This window comes from Myotis brandtii, unplaced genomic scaffold (genome assembly GCF_000412655.1).
Source record: "Myotis brandtii unplaced genomic scaffold, ASM41265v1 scaffold59, whole genome shotgun sequence".
NCBI classification, from domain to species: Eukaryota; Metazoa; Chordata; class Mammalia; order Chiroptera; family Vespertilionidae; genus Myotis; species Myotis brandtii.
In genome coordinates this window covers 2,350,003-2,360,603 of record NW_005370223.1, presented here as the reverse complement: position 1 = coordinate 2,360,603, position 10,601 = coordinate 2,350,003, and the positions used below count along the sequence as shown (strand labels likewise).

The 10,601-nt window shown below is 43.0% G+C and overlaps 1 protein-coding gene across 1 annotated transcript in view; it reads right to left on the bottom strand.

Moving 5' to 3' along the window:
• CPQ (carboxypeptidase Q) overlaps window positions 1–10,601 on the bottom strand; it is a 298,177-nt gene that overhangs the window by 172,101 nt on the left and 115,475 nt on the right. The gene's annotated exons all lie outside the window — the stretch shown is intronic.

The window sequence follows — 10,601 nt, the reverse complement described above, 5'->3', positions numbered from 1 at the left end:
GGGGGGGGGGGAGTGGGTGGGAGGCAATGGGAAGTTAAGGACACATGTAATACCTCAATCAATAAAGAAAAATAAACAAACAAACAAAAAAACAAGACACAGAACCATACCGTAGTACACTCCTATTTCTGTGACAAGCAAAGCAACGAAAAGCTCATAAAACCATATAATAAGTATGTATTTGTACTGGATACCTTCTCTTTGCCCCTCCAACCCTCCCTGCTCTCTGGCCAAGGAGGCTAACCTGTAAGGATTGCATCAATAGGTTTTGCTGACCCTTGGCTTCCCGTGGGGTTCACTCACTGGGGAGCTTCTGCAGGGGAGCGGAGGGAGGGGAAAGAGGGAAGTCAATGTGCTCATTCCCAGCGACCTCCCTGTGGTCCCTGAAGACTGGCTGCATCCCTCCAGCAAGTCTCAGAGCCACGAGAGGGCCCTTCTGTCACCCCTTCTTGTGTCCAGGCTTCCATTACCACTCTCTTTATTAAACTCAACTTAAAGTATCCTAATTTAAATGCACCATCTCTTTCCTACTGCGACCCCAACTTATATAATCATAAATGGATATATAAGCACAGAAAAAAGGATAGAAAGATTATCAGTGGTTAACACTTAATGAAAGAAGCTAGAATTAGTGGGGGAAGGAAATATTTTGGCCTTTATATTTCTGTATGGCATAGCTTATTTCTAAGGGCAAGTATTTATATATTATTTGAGCAAAAGAAATTTCAAGAGTACAGGAAAAACTAATTTTTTAAAAATGCAAAGTTGGAGCACTTTAGTTAAAGGAACAAACCAGGTCCTTTTACTTCTCTATGCTCATGCCTCTCCCACTGCCAGCCACACAGTGGGTGCCAATAAGAAACGCTATACACTGTGACCCAGGGGGCCTGAGACTAAGAGGATTTGTCAGAAGCAAGGCCAGCTTCTAGAGTTAGTAATGAGAGGGAAGGAATAAATGCTGCCTACAGTAGCTTAATGGAAGCTTCCTGGAGGTGTGGGTAATAGTGGCCCCCTGACTACAGGAGCAGCAACACTGGGCTATGAGCCTCGATCCCAGCCTGTGTGCCTTGCCCACGGCAGAGGCCCCAGGCCCTCCACAGGCTAGCTGCATCATGGTCTCTAGGCATGAGATGTGCATCTGACCATGTTCAATCAGGTGTCTCTCCTTAGGTCGGACAGACTTCCAGTACTACTATCTCCCCTCATGGCACCCAGGTCTGGATGCTTCTCTGGACTATGAACTCACAGTCAAACCCTTTGATACCAGGCTGTGAGTGCTGGGACGGACTGTGTCTGGGCACCTAGTTGAGGCTAGTCTCTACTGTGAGGGACACTGACACAGGGTAGGGGTTCATTAAATACTGAACTATGCTGCTGGAGCCATAGACATGACAATACAAAATAGATTATCCTGTTTGCCAGCTCTAAAGGCCTTGAGAGCCATGGGTATTCAAGAACCCATGTAGAGGTGAAGTCATTGACCATAGTCCCTTCACCATCCCCATGCATATAGGGTAGGAATATTTAATTTTTCAAACCTCTGATGCTTCTAAATGTTTTGAAATACTTTCCCAAGTTCTCTCTGAGATCTTTGGAGCATTTAGCCATTTCTGTATATTTCTACTAATTGTTGTCAGGCAAGAGATTTTGTGAGTGAGTCAGTTAGCACTAGGTACAGCTATCAGAGACCTGCCCTGGTTCCTCTGTGACCAATTATCTCAGGAATTCTTGCCAAAGTAATGAAAATGAATGTTTAATGTTGGCCCCCCTCTGCCTCTCTGATGGCTTTACAGAATTCCGTGGTATTTGAAAAGCATCAGGGAAAGTAAATAATGAAGGTTTGGTGTTCCTTTTTTAAACACAACTGAAATCATTAAGCAAATGAGTCAGAAATCATATAAGAGAACATTAGGAATTAAAACAGACTTGAAAATTATTTCTAAAAGACCTTAGGCAAAAATCCATTCATTTCAGTCCAGAAACACTGCATTAGTCCCACCACAGTGAATAATGCTACCTCTAACAGCCCCTCAGCACCCTTCCCTCTATTTAATATGTACCCACTGTACCCCATTGCCACAGTGCATGTGGTGAGAGAATGTAAGCACTTCATTATTAACAAACGAGCCCAGAGCTTTCTCCAACCACATGAGAACTACACAAGGAGGCTATGAAAAGGAGAGGAAGAATACCACCAATACACAAAGTTATAATTTCCTATCTGATGTTCACTATTGACTCATTCTTATAATTATGCTCACGAGTGAGGTATCAACATGTGATAAAAAAGGGGGGGGGATGGAAAAGATTGGGATGCATAGTTGGGAGGACAGTTAATTAGCACCAACCTTCAATTATCCACATGTGGCTAACCAGTGGGGACCTTTTTATTTCAGGCTGGTTTCCTGGGCCACCATCAGGATAAGATTTATAAACGGACAGAGTAGACAATTACTTTGTGCTCTGGTTTGGGAAAGCCTGACAAATTCTAAAATCCAAAATCTCTACCTTCTCTAACCTCTTCACTGGCCTTACTATGGTACGCAAAATTCCCATGTTATGCACATCAAAACATTGACAATCCTTCACAAGAGGCAAATGCTATGAAAGATACAATTCCTTGAACTGTTACCAGCTTGTGATTGGTTGTGTGTGGGTGGTGCACATATAAGCTCAATATCCATTCCCCATTCTTTTGAAAACAGAAACCTGGTTTTCTCTTTGGAACCACTTCTTCCCCACTCTTGGTCCATGATTTGGGTGAGATTAACCATAACCCCTTATTCCAGTAATGAGCACCCTACCTAGTCCTGGACAATTACCTATCTACAAGCCTTCACCCCAATAAAAGTAGGCAAATGGCTCAAGACAAACTAATGAAGATCCTATCTAGGAGTTTTGCCAGGAAAATGTCTCCATTTCTCTTGGGATGCTAAGATAGTAAGATAGAAGCCTGGTGTGATCAAGGCCCTTTGGACACCATTTGTAGGCAGTTTGCCTGAGAATGAAGCCATACTGAGAAAAACAGGGCCTTGTGTAGGTGAGGCAACACCTGACATCTTCTAGAAACATGGATTCAGCCCCACCAAACTCTTCAGTTTGGGAGCCAAGACATTTCCCCCTTATTAAATCAGTTTACTGTTTCTGAAAATAAGAACCCCAAGAGTGCTGATTGACACATAGGTATTGATGCCCTATCAGAATGCATGGTGGAGAAAAAATGTAGGCTGCCTAGAAGGAAAAGAACATAACCAGAGATCACAAGGATCTGACTCTGTCCCTAAATGCTTAGCCTTGGGCATGCCCCTTCATAATAAAGTAAGGGGGAGTATAATAATGAACTCTAAGCTCCCACTAAGCTTTGACATACTGTGAATATAGATGCCACTTTGAGAGTGGGAGAAGAACCAGAAAAAAATGCTACAAAAGGCATAATTTATAGGCTTGCAGAGTGGGGTGGAAATGGGGGGCTTGTTTAGCTGGGCTGACAGAAATGCACAGGCAAAGGGAGGTGGGTTGGTGACAGGAAAATAATTTATCACACAGTTGAACATCAGTGACTTGACAATTTTGCCAGAACCTGTTCTGACTATCAAAGAAACACACTTCTGAGCCAAGTCCAGGCCTCTGTATTATCCCTTCTCTTCCAGGAACAAGGCTGCCCCAGAGGTGAGCAGACAAAGGAAACCGCTGACATCCTTGATGTGTGACTTCACCCTTTCTGATCCACTGTGCTCCTGCTTAGAGTTTCCTCTTCACTTAGCTCTTCCTGTCTACGGCCTACCTGACCTTCAGCACCCAGCCAATAGCCCTTCTCCTCCATGAAGCCTACCACACAGCGATCTCTCTGTTGTCCTTAACCCTAGGTTACTTGCTATTCCTCTCACTTAAAAATCACCTGATTCATGGATGGGTGTCTCTGCACTGATGAGTGACTCCAGAAGATACCAGAAAGGAATGCCCAAGCACTGACAGAGTTGGGTGAGAACTTGGGCCCCAGCCTTCACATCCAGGGCTCTCCCCTCCATCACCGCTAGTGACACCTACTACTACCTTCTCTTCATGCTCCTGTTGCCTTTTTACTTAATGTTCATTTAAATACCCCTACGGCCCTGGCTGATGTGGCTCAATTGGTTGGAGCATCATCCCATACAACAAAAGGCTGCAGATTTGATTCCCAGTCAGGGCATATACCCATGTTATGGGTTCAGTCCCTGGTTGGGGCTAAGATGTGTATGGAAGGCAATCTATCTATGTCTGTCTGTCTGTCTGTCTGTCTGTCTGTCTGTCTCTCTCTCTCTCCCCCTTCCTCTCACTAAAATCAATAGAAACATATCCTGAGTATTAAAAAAAAGTAAATACCCCTCCCAACATTTTTATTGAGTCTTCTATGTGCTAGGCACTGTGTTAGGATCCTGTGAACATTTTCTGTAATCATTACAATTATCCTGAAGGTACTCACACATCACCATTCCCATTTTGCAGATGAGACACAGAGAGGCTGAGTGACTTGTTCGGGAATCACAGAAGTAGGAACAGGAAGAGCCAGGACTTGAAACTAGGACTATCTAGTTGTGAAGCAACTGTTTTCCTTCACCATCATCATCATTGCCAATCCCACATTATCATCACGGCTACCATGTGGCAATGAGCAGGCAATTTAAAGATGTTACCTTAAAATCTCCCAACCTTGCAATGTGGGGATTAATCTCATTTTACAGATGAGGTCACTGAAGTCTTTTCTGACCACCGAACCCCAGATGAGTGCCCCCTCTAGGTACTTCCCTACCACCCTGTGCGTCCTCTCCCTGTTGGAGCATTTAGCTTCTGCCTTGAAAACCAGCTTTCTGTCCCCCGCCCTCTCCCCTCCCGCTGAATTAGAAGCAATCTGGGGGTGGCAACGCCTTGTCAATTGGGTATACAGTAAATAATTGTTGAATAAATGAGGCTGACAAAAGCCCATAAGAAGCTTTTGGTGATGATACAAAAGCACTTTCCTTTTCACCCTGGCCCCTGCAACCATTCATTATAGGAGGTACATCCACTTCCAGGCAGAGCAAGAACGAACCTGCCCCGGGCTGCCAAGAATAGCAGTGTGAGGGAAAACTGTCTGCTTTTGACTGTGGCTCTCCACTTGGCATTTTCTCACCAGTTCTGGTACTTATGACCTTGCTGGGGCCTAGTCAAGCCAAATCAAAGCTACTTCCAAGAGACAGATGGCAAAAGAGCGTAACATCTGCCAAGCCTTGTGAATCACCAGTTCCCCATGACAAGAGCGCTGGGTGGCTCTTTGGAAACACCCAGTGGTCCTCACTGAGCCATGCAGCCATGCAGTCTACAATCTCAAATAGTTGACAAAAATCATCTTTTTAATCTCGTGACAATTCTTGAGAATAACTAACTAACCATGGTTACTGAAGGGTGGTGTGAATATAGGAAAGGCCTTAATACTCTCTTACTTGCATTAAGAATCACGACATTAAACACTTATTCCATAGACATCTACTTTCACACATGTGGACATTCACCTAACAAGTACTTATTGCATACATGTTAAGAGTCAAGCATTCTCCCAGATGCTGGAAAGATACATAAAGCACTTTTATGATACTACTGGTGAACAAAGAAAACCTGGTATCTCAATCGAACTTTCTTACCTGTTAGACGCTGCTCATAAGGCCATTTGTATCACTAGGGTCAAAGCACAAGCAAGTACTTTTTCAGATAAACGAATGGTTCTTTTGAAAAGTAGGACCAAAAGGGAGCTGGACCAAGACAGTATTTCATGATGACTAGAAAGGCAGGTTGGGGTCAGGTTGTGTAGAGTAGAAAAAGAACATAATAAGCTTTGTGCAATAAAGTTGTATTTAGAGCAAAAATGACATTTAGTAGACTCTGGTTGGTTTATATAGTTAAAATGAATGAACTGGAACTACATTTATCAACATGAATAAATCTATTAAAATGTAGTAATAATGTTGAATAAAATCAATCGAGTTTCCAAAGGGAGCACTTTTATGGTACTACTGGTTTACAGCTTTAATACTAAAAGTGAATAACCTAATTTATATGAGGACATACATGTGTACTAAAACAATCATATTACACATGAGAATGATGAAGTGAATCCTATGCAGAAGAAAGAGAAGATACAAGAGATGGGTACAGCTTTATATCTGTATTATTTTCCCTTCCTTCCTCCTTTCCTTCTTCTTTCCTTCCTTTCTTCCTCCCTTCTTTCATTAAGAGATATCTACAGTAAATATAGCTAAGTGTTAATAGCTATGCAATCTGACTAGTGAATATTACATGCTTATCTTTTTCATATTTTTTGTTGCTTTCTAGTATGTTTAAAACTCTTTCATTAAGAGATATCTACAGTAAATATAGCTAAGCGTTAATAGCTATGCAATCTGACTAGTGAATAATACATGCTTATCTTTTTCATATTTTTTTGTTGCTTTCCAGTATGTTTAAAAGTTTTAATTAAAAATAATGGAAGAAAAAAGAAATAAAAATTGAGACAAGTTAGAGGTTATAACTTAGAAAATCTGAAATAAAAGATCTCAAATTTTCCTGATGGAGTTACTGAGTGGCTGGAGGGAAAGAGTTCACAGAGCTCCATCAAGGTCGCTGGAGGCAACAGGAGTGAACTAGCAGCAGGAAGACCGTGGTCTGCTCAAACCTGTCACCCCACCACATGATATTTGGTACCTCTTCTCCTGTCAGTGCTACCAAATGAGCTCCTTCTATTTGGAACAATTTTGTTCACAGAACTCTTTTTTTCAGTCGGGAGAAATAGGGTGGGTGGGGTCAAGGTGAAGAGGAAAGAAATAGTCCCAAAGTTTAAACTACTCAGACCACTGCCTTGGGCTCAATGATCCATGCTGTGACATAGTTGTAGGTGCTTAAGGTATGGACTCCGGTCAAAGAAAGGGAGGACACAGAGAGTCAAGCTAGCCTGTGGCAGCCTCCTATGCATCTTCCTGTTGTCTCCTCCTTCTCTGAAGGCTGAGCTCCACCCAGCCTAGGTGATCACAGGAGCTGTACAGGGCCCAGGAGAGTTAGCGTGTCAAGTTGGCAAATAAAACAGGAGCAAAAGAGTGGGGCTATCATAAAAACAAACAAGAGTGTGTGGAAATAGTATGGCAATTTCTCCAGGACTACCATAAAGCTACAGGACTAAAACTTCATTTTTGCCAACACTTCTCCAGATAAGCAGGAGACATACTTTCCTTTGTGGCACAAAAGAAAAGTCAAAGAGGAATGAAAAGAAAGGAAGCTGGGAATCTGACCTATTTCATGTTTAAATCTAACATGGCCATCAGGCAGAGGTCAGACCAGCTCTGCTGAGCTTTGGTGACTAGCGTTGCCCATGCCATGCTCCATAAGAGAAAGCCAATTACCTCCTGTCCAATAACATGATTTTTGCTTCAACAAATTCTTTGTGGGGAAGAGCAGCCAGAAGCCTGAATGTGTGTCTAGATCAAAGGTCAACGTGGCCTTTGGTGTGTACACAGCCACTGACAGGAGAGGAGGAAACCGCTCTTGGTGTTCATCTTAACTCTCTGCCTGGATGTTCAGCATCTGCTTGGGAACCGTCAAGGAAGCTGATGCAAAGGAAAGTTATAAGACTTAGCACACTGATGCCCATCTTTGCCCTGTGAATGCCTCTCTGGGGACAAACATTTATCTCCTCCTGGCAGTGCTGACAGGCCCAAGTCCAAAGAGATACTAATCTGCCTGGCATTCCAATCGCCCATCAGATTGCTTTCCTTATCTTGAAGACCAGCCAGCTATACCTATCTCCATTCCTACCTTTTTGCCTGCAGACAAATGACACTCCTGCTGGTCCTCTTGTGAGGGACGCTGGCATTGTCCTTCATGTTGTTCAGACCTGGAAAGTCGTCACTGGGACAAACAGCTGGACAACGAAGGTTTTCCATCTAACCCCTGGGAAGTGGTGCGGGCAATTTATGGCTCTAGTAAAACAGGTGGTTGAAAACTGAACATCTCCAAAGAATACCATGCTCACTGCCAGGGAGAGAGAACTTTTTGGTAACAGTGTTTGTGAGGGTTCGACTTGTGCTTTAGAAACAGCTAGCCAAGGATTCAAACTTCTGAAGCAGCAATTCTGTAAAGGCCATTCTCTAGGGGAGCTGGCAGGTGAGATAAGTTCTCTATTCAAAACAAACTCCGCACAAATGAAGAGGATTAACATTTCAATATCTCCAAAAAATTGTTCTAGAGAAAAAGAAATGTAACAGTTCTCAATTCGTCATCCAGGGAAGATCTAAGGAGTTCCAGTTGCTAGCCATCTGCTGGGCTTAAAAAAAAAAAAAGCACATGTCCCTTTCCTCTGTGGCTGTCTTTGTATTTTGTTCCTTGATCTTGGGCGCATGGGAAGCTGAGGGATCTTAAGGAGAGACGATGACACTGTATTTTCAGTCTCATTTCTGTTGTCATAGAAACCCCTATAGTTTCTGAATACGTCTCAAAACACCTCTATCTGCCTCTTGATCTCCTAGCAGTGGAGTTCAGGAAGGATAAGCTTCTCCCTTCTTGGTTTTTGACTGCTTCAGCTGGGAGTGTTCCTTGATCTACCTCCTGAGCTGCACGTAGCTCCCCTTGAGTTCTCAGCACACAGAAAAGGCTGTTTTCAAAATAGAGCCATTTGTAAAGAAAGTTTTGCCTTTGAGACACAGATCTACTGAATTCTGTACCCGCACTTTCCAGTGGATGCTTTCAGTTGGAAGCATGAGCAATTGTATCTGAGTGTAAGTCATTTGTGTGCTGACATACACACTCCTGAAAGTAAGAGAATATAGTGAAAGTACATTTTCAACCCCAACTCTACGGTGTAAGGACAGATACAGGGAAAATTAAGCATGTTTCAGAGGGACAGTCCGAATTCAATAGAAGCTATGGTTTGAACTAAGCTAGAGAAAACTGTAGAACTATCCAACTGGATTTCTGAAATTAAATCAAAGAGGAGTGACATGACAGGGAACTGCACTCCAGCTCTGTAGGATTGGAACTGGAGACTTGTATTTGGGGAAGCATACAAGAAAGGCCAGAAAAATGAGCATATTTGTTTACTCCCATAAAGCAGGTCGAAAGAGTCATGAGCAAAGCTTCTTTACATCATAACACACATTCAAGCTGAGGAAATACCTTCTGACATTGCTCTTAACCAACCCGAGGGGTCACATCTGCTCGCCAAGACTTCAATGAGGCCTTCCTCATGCCAACAAAATGAATGTTACCCATTTTATTTCTTTGCCTTTGAAAGATTCTCTCTAGGAAGTTTTAGTTCCCTGTCTCTCCCCAATAAACAGAAAGAAAGACAGCACTTGGGAATTTAAACTATCACCCATTTAAATCAGAATGACCTTCCCTCATTCAAAAGCCTGTATAGGCTGTTAATATAAATGCTTGTTAACAGTTCATTAGGAAGTCGTGTGCAGAAACGAGATGGGAAAGGCACCGCATCTTCTCAGTGGGAATAAAGTATAATAAAGTACAGGTTTTAAATAACTTACAATTTCTTTAAACGTGGCCTGGGTCAAGGAGGTTGGGATTTGTTTGTTTTCAGACCCAGTAGAAAGCCTTCAGGCCCTGGACTCCTCAAATTAAAATCAGACCCAAACCCAAGCAAATTGTTTCTTCTGATTTGCCGCCCTCAGAGTTGGATTGTAATTTCTCTTTGCCGGGCTCTGAACTTGGGGAGCCCACCTTGGGAGCAAGTGAAGGGCCCTCTGCTTTTCGGTGGGAGAGTCAGCCATGTGGGGATCTGGCGGCTCTTCAGAGCGCAGCCTGAGTGGGTGGAGTCTAAACACCAGGCTGTTTGCTTTTTGTTCTGGAACTGTTGAGCACAGAGGTAAACTGCTTAATCATGTTTGCCTGCTCAGAATACCATGGGCAAGAGAACCTGATTAAGAGGCTGGTGGCCTGCATAGAAACAAACATCTGATAAGCATGCATCCCTCACAAATCACAAGGCTGCCTATCTGCTGCTAAACAAACTCAAGGTCAGTCTCTCTCTCTCTCTTTCTCTCTCTCTCTCTCTCTCTCTCTCTCTCTTTCTCTCTCCTCATGGCCTAATTTTTGGCTTATTCTTAATTTAAAGTAGGTAGACACTAGACAGCTCATAAGAAAGGAACGGTAACCCCTTAATACAGACTTTTCTGACATTGGATCTAGCCTACCATGCCAATGTTAACTCCATTTAATTTAATTGCTTTGGTTTATATTCTTCTGAAAAACACAAAGGAGGAAGGTTATTAGAGCATAAGTGCCCCAGGCTTGGGAACAGAAAGAGCACTTTTCACTCACTCCCTGTCTTGTAATATTAGAAAATGTTTCCTGAGAGTAAGAGATGGGCACAGTCAACCCATAAAATGAACTGAGTAATTGGTTGGTAGTAAAACACCGTGATGAACCTGAGCTGCGCAGGATCTGCTGGTCTGGCCCTGCATATTCTCTGCTTTAAGGGCGATGCACCTGGGGTTTAGCACAAGGATCTCCTGGCATCAAAGATAACAGAGTAAAGCATGGCAGAGTGGAAGGATAAACCAGAATTAATTACCTACATGCAAATT